The sequence below is a fragment of the Elgaria multicarinata genome, chromosome 5, assembly GCF_023053635.1.
Source record: "Elgaria multicarinata webbii isolate HBS135686 ecotype San Diego chromosome 5, rElgMul1.1.pri, whole genome shotgun sequence".
NCBI classification, from domain to species: Eukaryota; Metazoa; Chordata; class Lepidosauria; order Squamata; family Anguidae; genus Elgaria; species Elgaria multicarinata.
In genome coordinates, this window is record NC_086175.1 from 121,535,756 (window position 1) to 121,548,333 (window position 12,578).

Genomic DNA, 12,578 nt, shown 5'->3' on the forward strand with positions numbered 1-12,578 from the left:
ATGCTCTTCTCTGGAAGGAAGGAAGCAAGTAACCATATCTCATGGCTTTGCTTACTCACACTCATGCACCCAGCTTTAGGGGGTGCTCGTTAGTTAAACAGTATTAGACAGATTTCTCTGATAATGTATATAAAAGCGCTAAAGAAGTCAGTCGATGTGAACTTCGTCTAAACTGGTGCTAGCCTGCCTTTATTGCATCCAATGCTGTATTGCCACGCTTTCTCTATCTAAGACAACTGTGCTGTAAGTCACACCAGGCTTTTCAATAAGGACTGGAGGTGGTGAGGTGGGAAATCAGTTGGAACTCCATGTAAGACAAAGGTATAGAATCTCAGGCCTGGGGGCCAAATCTGGCTTTTCAGGAGTACCAGTCCAGCCCCCTTGGAGTTCCCCCTAAGGCCACAGGCCCCTTCCACAGACCCCACCCCTTCTCCCAACTATAGTTCAATTCATAGATTTCCAGCTTTTGCACAATCCCCCCTTTATTTATTTATATTACATTTCTATACCACCCAATAGCCGAAACTCTTTGGGCAGTTCACAACAATTAAAACCATAAAATACAACATAGACTACATTATAAACGTTTAAAACTACAGTATAAAATAAAATCCAAAATAAAATCCAGCATCAATGCAAAGATTTAAAGTACGGTAACAGATTTAAAATATCAGAGCTAAAAGACTAAAATGCCTGGGAAAATTAAAAAAAGGTCTTCACCTGATACCGGAAAGAGCACAAGAGAGCCTCTTCAGGAAGCTAATTCCATTATTGGGGTGACACAACAGAAAAGGCCCTCTTCTTAGTAGTCACCCACCCCACTTTCTTTGGCAGGGGCACCCGGAGTAGGACTGCTGAGGATGTTTTTAGGGTCCAGGCAGGTACATATGGAAGGTGATGGTCTTTAAGGTAACCTGCCCCATAAATGTTGAAATACCTCCCGTAAGGCTTAGATATTGGCAGTGAGCGCTCTAAGCCGGTGTGGTATAATGATCAGAGATCAGGGTTCTAGTTCCCACTCAGCCATGAATCCCACTGAGTGACTTTGGGCCAGTCACTGATTTCAGCCTACCTCAAAGGGTTGTTGTGAGGATAAAATAGAGAGGAGGAGGATTGTGTAAGGCACCTTGGATTCCTTTCAAGGGGAAAAAAGTGGAATATAAATGAGAAGGAGGAGGAGGAGTGCCAATGTGGTGTAGTGGTTAGAGTGTTGGACTGGGAGTCAGAAGATCCGGGTTCTAGTCCCCACTCAGTCATCGAAGCTCACTTGGGTGACTTTGGGCCAATCACAGCCTCTCAGTCCAAGCTACCTCACAGGGTAGGAGGAGGATTATGTACACTGCCTTCGGTTCCTTGGAGGAAAAAAGGGTAGGATATAAATGCAATCAATCAATCAAATACCCTTTTTCCCCTCTGGCCCTGCCCACCACTAGAAAGTGACTGCTGACAGCTTCTCCAAAATAGAATTCAGTCCTGAAGATGAAGGAGATTCTGCACCCCTGATGCAAGAGAAATGTAAAGAAATAAAATAAATTGCAGTCACTAGCTCAGATCTCAGTTTAGACATAAAGGAATTTACCTTCGGCCAGCTGATATTATATACCCTTCCATCCCAGTCTGCAATTGGGTTAATCATATTGGTCTGCTTTACAGAGTTCTAAGGATTGCTTAAATGAGGTCCAGATTACCTGTGGGATTGCCTTCTCCCATACAATCCGCCCCACACTCTCAGGTCCTCTGGGGAGAACTTACTTCAGTCAGCCAAAACTAGACTGACAACTGTTACCCAGAGGACCTTCTCTTCTGTCACCCCCAGACTGTGGAATGGCCTGCTGGAGGAGATTCATCAACTTAACTCTCTCTCCAAGTTTAAGACAGCTATAAAGACTAGCGTCTTCCAGCAGGCCTACCCGGATGAATTTTAAACCAAGAATTTTAAGATGTCTTGATTGTTATTGTGAGATTATATTGGTTTTATATGATCTTTTAATTAATGTTAGATTTTTTATTCATATTGTATTGTATTAATGTTGTACCCTGCCTCGGTCCAAAGGAGAGACAGGTAAGAAATGTATTATTATTATTATCATTATTATTATTATTATTATTTCGATGTGAATGGTGATTACATAAGATATCTACATTAAAAATATGAGTAGGACAAATCTTGTTTTATGGTTTTGCAACATCAATAGGCAATAGGAAAGTTGGCTTGTCCAGACTTTGCATGCCGGTGCAGAGATCAGCTTAGGCACTGGGCCAACTTGGGAGGCAGAAGGTGTTTGCTTTACTTTGGTGACTTAGTTTAGGGGTGGGTGTGTTCAGAGATTGCACACCACCAGATGGGCAATAGTGACACCAAATATTATTTCTCGGTAAAGAATGCTCAGATGTTTGCTTTCTGACAATGCATTCCAGTTGGTTTTGCAAAACACTGACAACAAGGAGAGAAGAATGTGCCACTCAGCACGCCCACAAATGGTTACATGTCAGGGTTGCTATTTGCACAGCCTCTAACAGCCCCCGGAATACTCCGGGCCTGCGCTGTCACGGTTTCTGCCCTAAAGCCTTGTTGTGACTTCCTGATCAAAGGAAGTTTTATGCTGTTTCTCTCTGCTTTCTTCTCCAGCATCTGATCCAGTTCTCCTTCCCCTGTATGCCTCTCCGGATTGAATTAAGGATAGTTGCAGCTAACCTGGCTTGTAAAGACCAAAGGCTCATCTACGCCAAGCAGGATATTTCGCTATGAAAGCGGTATATAAGAGGCAGGAGCCACACTACTGCTTTATTGAAGTGCACTGACAACAGTTGGGGCACATTGACACAGGACCATATACCACTTTCATACCACTTTCATAGTGTTATATCCTGCTTGGTGTAGATGTGTCATGGGCCCCACCAGTTGTCAGTGCACTTCAGTACCACTATAAAGCAGTAGTGTAAATCCTGCAGTGCACTTCAATTCCGCTATAAAGCAGTAGTGTGGCTCCTGCCTTTTATATACCGCTTTCATAGTGCAATATCCTGCTTGGTGTAGATGAGCCCCAGAACTCTTGTGAAAGTTCACTCATGCCTTGACAGTTACAGAGCACGTTTTAGACAGAAAAAAGTCCTATGACTCCCAGGATTCCCCAACCAACCATGCCAACTGAAACCAAGCTTAAGTAAGGGTGTATTGAAGAATCTTGCAGCACCTTATAAAGACTAACAAATTTATTTTGGTATACATTTTTTTCGTGGAAATATAGCCCATTTTGTTAGATGCAGAAATTAAATGCATTCAGGATGCAATCCTATGCATGTTTAGACAGGAAAAAAGTACTACAAAAAAGTTCTCCTCGGCCTCTGCAGCATGCGGTCTTTCTGGAAAGGCAACAAATAACCCTGTCTCATGCCTTCAGTTTCTTACACTCGTGTAACCAGATTTAGGGAGGTACTCATAGTTAAACAGTGTTAGATAGCTTTCTCGGATGGTGTGCATAAAGGCACTAAGAAAGTAAGCTGATCTGAACTTCTTCTAAACTGGCTCTGTGTTTATGGCCTGCAATACTAGATGCTGTGCCACACTTTCTATAATATAAGGCAACTCTGGTGTAAGTCACACCAGACTTTACAATAATTTTCAAGTGGAATTGCAACTGAGGAGGGAAGGGGTTTCCACCTCTTCCCAGATGCTGAACCACCCCAATTCCCTACCCTCAGGATAGCAATTAAAACATTTCCATTGGTGTCAAAGGGAGATGTTTCCTAAGCTTAGCTGTTTAGGCTAAAGGGAAGGGGGATTTCCAGAATGATCACAGTGGAAGAGAGAAGGGTTACCTTCCTTTCCTGGTGTACTATAGTTAGGGTGAGCATATGAAAAGGAGGACAGGGTTCCTGTATCTTTGACAGTTGTATAGAAAAGGACATTTCAGCAGGTGTCATTTGTATGCAGGCCGCACCTGCTGAAATTCCCTCTGCATCACAACAGTTAAAGCTGCAGGAGCCCTTCCCGAGTGACCAAATACAAAAGATGGCAGGGCTCCTGCAGCTTTAACTGTTGTGATGAAGAGGAATTTCACCAGATGCTGCATGCATACAAATGACACCTGCTGAAATTCCCTTCTCTATATAACTGTTAAAGATACAAGAGTCCTGTCCTCCTTTCCATAAGGTCACCCTAACTATGGTTCCCACAAATCCCCCATCCACATGTCAGTAAAAATTAGGAAACCCTCCACTGTTACCCATGGAAAGATTGGGCCACTAATCTTTGAAGTGCCTAGTGACCCCCCTGACTACGTGAATCAAGCATATAAAAATAATGGCTGGGATTCCGTTTGATACATGTGGATGTCTAAAGCAAGACCTGACCTGCCTACAGGCTTAAACTCTAAAAAAAGTGGGACTGGTGATGTTGATGAAGATTACCACACTGATTATATTGTGTCTTGCAGAAGTTCAGAAGTAAACAAGCAGGCAGAGGCGCTCTCTCTTTTAGGAGTTTACAATCGCAAACCAATAATCGTGAGGCTACCAGCACAGGATGGGAGGGAGAAGGGAGGGATGCATGTGATCAAATGCATTTAGGGAACCATCCTACGAATGTTTAGGCAGAAAAAAGTCCTACAATTTCCAGCATGCTGAGAATTCTAAGGCTTTTTTGTGTGTCTAAACATGCATAGGATTTCACCCTTGATTGCATTTAATTTCTTCATCTAATGAAGTGGGCTATATTCCATGAAAGCTTATGCCGGAATACATTTGTTAGTTTTCATAAAGGGCCACAAGACTCTTTGATACGCCCTTAGTTAAGCACAGTTCCAGTTGGCAATAAGGATTAAGAGGTTAGACAAGGAAAAAAGAATGAAGCGCAAGGTGTGGGCAAGGAGATCAAATGGCAAAAAGCCCAGGAATAAGTGGATCTTCAGGTGGAGGAATGAGGAGAAAGACGGAAAGAGGAGATTAAGAGGGGAAGGAAAACTCAAAGAATGGGCAGGGAGGAGAAGCATACCCGATAAGGAGCTGCAGAGACCAGGCAGGCCAAAGTTCACCTGCTGATTTGAAATAACCAGCCAAATCTTTGACTGCAGTGTTCCTCATTGTTGTTATAGTTTGCAAAGGAAGATCCAGGTCACAAGGTTTTAGAGCTTCTCTACATAAATGATTTATTGCACTCTTGTGACTGGCCATTCACAAAGGTTTGCAGGTCCTTTACATGATGGTGTCAACCTCCAGGATGTCTCTGCGTTTCCCCCTAGTAATCTCGTTTTTGTTTTTTTTTAAATAGAGATAATGCAGTGTTTAAATAATTGTGGGATATCCCCAGAGTGTAAACCTGGTGTAGCGCTATAATTCTGCCACCAGATGATGCTGTTCCAGTGAACGTAATAGCATTGAAGAGAGGGGAAGATTTCCATTCAAAATCACGTGGTCACTGTCTAAAGGAGCACGTAGTAAACACAGAATAATTCCAGAAGAAGAAACCCTGGTAAGGTTGAAGGGTTTTTTTCCCCTTAATGTAGGGACACCCTTAGTCTTCCTGTAAATTGCCTTGTTAAAAAGATCACAAAACAAGGGGGGAAATCGCATAGTATCGTCATGGGTTTTTTTCCACCAGCTTGTAACAGCAAAATCGAGTCACTCATCTCCTGAAATTTTTGCTTGGCATAGGGAGGATAAATAGATTTCACATTTTGGCAATGTGCAGGAAAAAAGGCAATAGTTTCATGCATAGTTTGAAGAGATGGGCAGGGTTCAGAATCTCTTTTCATTCAGTGCCAGTTGTAGGCTTGACGCAACAAGAAAGAGAAGAGACAGGTGGTGAAGTTCTAAAGAGTACCAAAATGACACAGACACTTGCCAAAAATCAGGGAAGAGAAGTTTTCAAGGGTTTTTGAAGTGGGGTCTGTCTTCACAGTGCTGGTTCACCACTCCTTCCCCCTGAAACCCCGCAGTATCGCTGCTGCAGGGTGGGGGTGGGAAATCCCCATGCCAGGAGGGAGTGCAGGGTCCTCCGGTGGTCATCCAGGCAGTGGAGCACACCCTCTCCCTGGCTTCCGGCAACCAATTACCAGTTGCCATCCATCCCAGAACGCCCCAAGATGGACACTGGAGCGAGGTCACATGGCAGAAGGGCCGTGGTGACCTCACTTCCAAGGGAAAAGTCAGGGTAAGTGCTTGACTTTTTATGGTGCAGCTTTGGGGAAAAGTCCCCCGGTGGCTGCGAGTTGGCGGCTATGTTGTTTAACTGACGCAGCGCCACCACACAGCCACTGCATGGCAAAGAAGACGTTTAGACAGCCGCCTTTCACCTTTAGCGTTCAGAACAAGTTTGGTAGGTTGACAGAAAAATCCACCCACCCCACCTCAAACAACCCCTCACACTTATCCCCTGTGTCAAAGCAAACAAAGACATGGAATCTGAAGGAACAAGACTAGGATTTGAACCAGTAACCCAACGAATCATTCTGAACCTACTAACACCATTCTGCATTCCACATTAATGGTAAGTTCTCCATGACAGCTTCAGGATCAGTTTCCTTCTGTACTAGAGTACATCAGAAACATTCTATTTTTATAGAAGTGTACAGGTTGAGCAGGTGGCAAGCAAGCAGGCACTCTGGAACATATTAAAAAAGACATTAAAGAAGATGAAGGCATTCTTATCTCAGGTCAGTTGTTGGTCAACAAGCTCAGTGCCTTATAAAATAGATTAGAATCCTGTTTTGCCAGTAACTCAACATTGCATTTTGAACACTAAAAGCCTATAATTTCCCTACAAGAGTTGCACTAGCAGGTGGAATATTGTCTGGTTCCCACACACCAACCCTTCAGTTGTTAGATTTTTTTTCTTATTGTCTAGAAAAGCTCCAGGTGTCCACTGCAGAAGAATACAAGCAGGACGGGCTTTGAGTGCACCCTTTTCTAAATTTGAAACTCAGTTGTATCATCCTTGCTGTTGTCCCTAGTGGTAGAGTACCATGTATTTAGAACATAAGAATATGAAGAAGAGCCATTCTGATCAGACCAAGGGTCCATCTAGTCCAGCATTCTGTTCCAACAGTGGCCAAACATGGGAAGCAACAGCACCCTCCCGCCTGTGTTCCTCAGAAATTGTGTACCTAGGCATACTGCCTCTGATATTAGTGGCAGTATATAGCCATCAGGTCTAGTAGCCATTGATAACCTTCTCCTCCAGGAATTTATCCAACCTGCTTTTAGAGCCATCCAAATTGGTGGCTGTGGCGTTACACCCCACAAGTCAATTCCAAATGTATGTCTGCAGTTTGTAAGTCTGTGGTTTGTAGAATGTTGGCCTGAGTGGGCGGAGTTAGAATGTCTTGGGAGGGAGGAGGAGTGATATATAAGGGAATGACTGAGGGGATTGAGAGTTCTTGTTCTTTTCAGGAACCTTTTCAGGGAGACTTGTTAGGTACTCTTAGAGTCTGTAGTGCTCTCTGTGTTTATGGTACTTAAGTTCTGGGAAATTTGAGAGTCAGTGTAGTGAGTGGTGTCTTTAGAGTGTGGTGTGCACGTAGTGGAAGTACATTAATCAATACTAATAAAGAAAGTTCAAGAGTGATTGTGTGAGAAAAAGGAAAGTGCGAATGTGAGAGTGACAGGATTGTATGGAAGGTTTCAAAAAGGTTTTTAAATGTTATTATTTGAAACAAAGCTTATGAACTTTTAAAAATAAATTTTGATTGTTTGTTTTAAAACTACCACAAAAATCCCACGTGTCTGTTTGGCGTTTATCATCTTAAGTTTACACATTCAGCACCCACTCTGACAATCATTCACCTAAGCAGATATAACTCACAGCGCATTATTATATATATTAAAATCCATTCTCCATTTTAAACCCCTTTCTCCACATAGTTTGGAGGAAGGTGGGCTTTATCCCTTGCCTCAGGCGTACCAAGCGGTGGTGCTTGGCTTGAGCAGGGAGTAGCCTCGGCCGGGTCTGGTGTTCAGAGCCTGTGTCGCCCCATAAGAAGTGGTGGCAGACGTGAGGTCTGGTGTTCAGAGCCTGTGTCGCCCCATAAGAAGTGGTGGCAGACGTGAGGTCTGGTGTTCAGAGCCTGTGTCGTGGCAGTGGCCATCACCACATCTTCTGGTAGTGAGTTCCATAGTTTAGCTATGCACTGTCTGAAAAAGTCCTTCCTTTTCTCTGTCCTGAGTCTCCCACCAATCAGCTTCATGGGATGACCCAAGGGTCTAGCATTATGAGAGAGGGACCAGAGCCAAAACATAATCACTTCCGCCATTGTGGTCCTGAGCCTAGAGATAAAGTATTTGTTTGTTTTAAAATGTACTTTTGACGTGTTTTTATTCTATTTTATTTTGTCCACCGCTCCACAATTCTCAATGGGGTGCAGTATATAAACATTGTAAATAAATAAATAGCAGCCTCTATACCAGTTCTAGCATAGAATAACAGACCACTTTGGCCCTCTTTGAAAGAAGACAACGCCTGGCAACAAATAGAGATCTCGTGTTTTGATCAACCTTTCATTTTGCTGGTACTGAAACAAGTGGCAACTCCCATCAAGCTTTCACAGAAGCAGGACCAGGCTTGTATCTTTTGTATCACACATGCATCCAAATCTGGGAAAGGTCCCGAAGGAGACATTGCTAAGAGGGTAGGGCTGAAGCTGTTGAATCAGAACTGGTTGGGCCTCTTCTCTCTTCCCCACACCTCCTTGGAAACATTTGTGCATGCTCCATCTTGAACTGGCAATAAGCAGGAAAAGTGAAAACCTGGTTATTGTTCAAATCTTCCACTTGACTGTTCCAGTTATGTATACTTACATAAGCTGACCATATGAAAAGGAGGACAGGGCTCCTAATAATAATAATAATAATAATAATAATAATAATAATAATAATAATAATATAGCACCATCAGAGTACATGGTGCTGTACAGAGTAAAACAATAAAATAGCAAAACCCTGCCACATAGGCTTACATTCTAATAGAATCATAATAAAACAATAAGTAGGGGAAAAGAATGCACCAAACAGGCACAGGGCAGAGTAAAGCTAACAGTATAAAAGTAAGATCAAAATCAAGTTCTAAAAGCTGTAGAAAAAAGAAAAGGTTTTAGCTGAGCTCCTGTATTTTTAACAGTTGTATTGAAAAGGGAATTTCTGCAGGTATCTTTTGTATATATGGAGAACCTGGTGAAATTTCCTCTTCATCACAACAGTTAAAGCTGCAGGTACCCTGCCCTCTTTTAAATCTGGTCACTCTAGTATAGCTCCTGCAGCTTTAACTGTGGTGATGAAGAGGGAATTTCACCAGATTCTCCACATATACAAATGACACCTGCTGAAATTGCCTTTTTCTATGCAACTGTTAAAGATACAGGAGCCCTGTCCTCCTTTTCATATGGTCACCCTAACGTACATATTTTTGCTGAGTGGAAGCATTTATTTAAGAGTGATGCTACAAACAGTGCATGCATACATAACAAAAGAATTATGTGGCGCCTTGAAGACAAACTTGTTTATAATGGCATAAGGTTTAGTAGTCTGGACTCTAGAGTATAAAGCAATTATTTACAATATTTATATACTGCTCCCCACTGAAAACTTTGGAGTGGTGTACAAGATAAAATAAAAGCAGAATAAAACATTTTAAAATAGATTTTAAAAGATGCAAGTATAGAGGTGAGGGCAAAGAAATGAAAGACACAGTAGAGGTATCACAATTCTACCTAGAACATAAATAAATTGAAATCAAGTGTTTGTATTTTAAGTCCAGATAGCCAGTGCAGAAGTTGGCTATTAAAGGAAAAGCAAAGTAAATAGCAAAAGCAGAAAGCTGTTTTATACTGAGTCAGACCATTGGTCCATTTAGCTCAGCATTGTCCACACTGACTGGCAGCAGTTCTCTGGTCTTTCAGGCATGAGTCTTTACCAGCCAAACCAAGACATGTCATCTGCATGCTCTCCCATTGAGCTACAGACCTTCCCCTAAGTCTTTCCCATGCTGGGTAGGTCTTGATCCCTTGTCTGCAGGAGACCTGTGTCTGGTGTTTGCAGATCCCCCTCCCCACAAAGCTCTGTGGGTGCTGTAACTGGACCACCTCTCAAGCATTAGCTGGGAAAACGACCAGGCCAGAAGCGCAATAGACTAACAGCGCCTATGTTTAACTGGATGCTTTATAGCCTGAGAGGAGGGGTTAATTGTTGAGTAAAATTTCATGACCACAGCAGGTGGCATATCAGACAAGCCCTAAACATTTCACTGCACTGCGGTTCTAACTGCCAAAAGAGGTGGTTATCTGTAGTCTCTAACCACAAGATAAGCCAAAGTTTACACTTCTCCCTCCACTTTAACGGTGAAAGGGTGATCCACAACTATTAACCAAGATATTTAAACAGCAGCTCTGCATTCACAGATGACATGCCCCTGAATGCCCAGGTGCTGGAGAAGAACAACAATTCTCAGTCCAATGGAAAGTGCTGGTTTTTAACCTTGAAGGACTGCCTTCTCCTGTGAGGGTGACCTTATGAAAAGGAGGCCAGGGCTCCTGTATCTTTAACAGAAAAAAGAATTTCAGCAGGAGTAATTTGTATGCATGCAGCACGTGGTGAAATTCCCTCTTCATCACAACAGTTAAAGCTGCAGGGGCTATGCTAGAGTGACCAGATACAAAAGAGGGCAGGGCTCCTGCAGCTTTAACTGCTGTGATGAAGAGGGAATTTCACCAGGTGCTGCATGCATACAAATGACACCTGCTGAAATTCCCTTTTCTATGCAACTGCTAAAGCTACAGGAGCTGTCCTCCACCCTACTCCTGTATCATGCTGGCCGGGGGAATGCTGGGAGTCATAGGACTTTTTTCTGTCTAAATATGCATAGGATTGCATCCTTAAACACACAAAAATTGTGACATCCACAGAAATGGCTGTGAAATGTATCTTAATGGAGCTAGTTCAAACACCACTTTCTTCATGTGGTTTTGGGCATATGCAGTGATGGAGAAAATTCAGCACTGAAAATAACTAGGCAAACTGACCATAACATTTTGGATTCCTACGGCTGACCCAGGCTTTATATAGCAGAGATGTTTGCCTTGTGGCCACTGTGGAATTTTCTAAATGAGGCTTCCCACACCTTTACCGAAGCTCCTTCTTCCAGATTCTTTGCAGGATTACTTTACATGTGTTTTTTCTGAGGGGTTCCTTACTCTGCCTTTCTACATGTTCCATTATACAACCACTAGATGGCACAGTGGTGTAGTGGAATTGTGCAATTACACTAGGGCTCTATTACAGAATTCAGAAAAAAATACCACACTTTCCTCATTAGGAACCGCCCCACCATCATGTTTGCAAAGCATGGGGGAGGTCCTGGAGAATGGTGACATTGTGTAAAGTGCCCAGAAACTACTGTAAGTGCACAACAATGAGCACACAATAAAAGCCTTGTGTAGCAAGGTTCTGTGTCTCCCCCAGTGAACACAGCACACAATATGGGTACAAGGTTTTGTTGATTAATGGCTTACAGTAATCAATTAAAGCATGTTGGTCAATTAAAAAGTTGCCTCTAATAAATATAACAGCATTTTTTTAAAAAAAGTATAGGCGTTTTAATAAAAACTTTGAAATTATCTTTTCTTTCACAGACAGGACATACCTCTTCCAATGCAAAACCAATTGGAAAACCAAAAAAGTTTGCTTTTTCCTTTGGAATTGATATTATTCTTATGCAAATTTAACTGATCAATTAATGTACAGTTAATTAATTATGGCTATAATACTTTCCACACTTACTTGGAGTAAGTTCTGCTGAACAAATTGGACTTAGAGTAAGCCTACAGAAGATCAGGCTGCCATCCTTTGCACACTTATGTGGAAGTAAGTAGTATTGAGTTCACTGGGATTAATTCTTCATGCATAGGAGTGAATTTTAAGATTTCTTTAAGCAGATGACTGCTCTGCTGTAAAGTGTATAAGGGTGACACGTTTCTTGTCAATATGTTGGGAGATATGCTGAGGTACTGCAATTGATCATGGCTCCTCAGTGTACAACCCCACTTTTAGGCATGCTCTTTTCACACTTTAATGCGCTGACCATGGCAAACATGTTGACCATATAAAATTTGAACTCCTTCCCATATAAATATAGCAATTTTCCTAATTCCCCAAATTTCAACATCTCAGTGCTTCTAGTAAATTAATTTGAAACTCTCTGGGGACCTCTTGTGTCTTAAGTGACTAACTGAATAGATTGGGAGGTTATGGTTTTGAACCATAAAAAACACAGATCTGGCATCTGTAGGCATGGCCACAACACAAAAGCATGGATCTGTGATTTTTGTGGTTAGTCCAAGGAGGCAGATGTGTGTGATTAGGGTGACCATATGAAAAAGAGGACAGGGCCCCTGCAGCTTTAACTGTTGTGATGAAGAGGAAGTTTCACCAGGTTCTCCATATATACAAATGACACCTGCTGAAATTCCCTTTTCTATGCAACTGTTAAAGATACAGGAGCCCTGTCCTCCTTTTCATATGGTCACCCTAGGCATTCAGGACAAAAAAAAAAGAGGACTTCTTCACACAGCACATATTTAAACTATGGAATT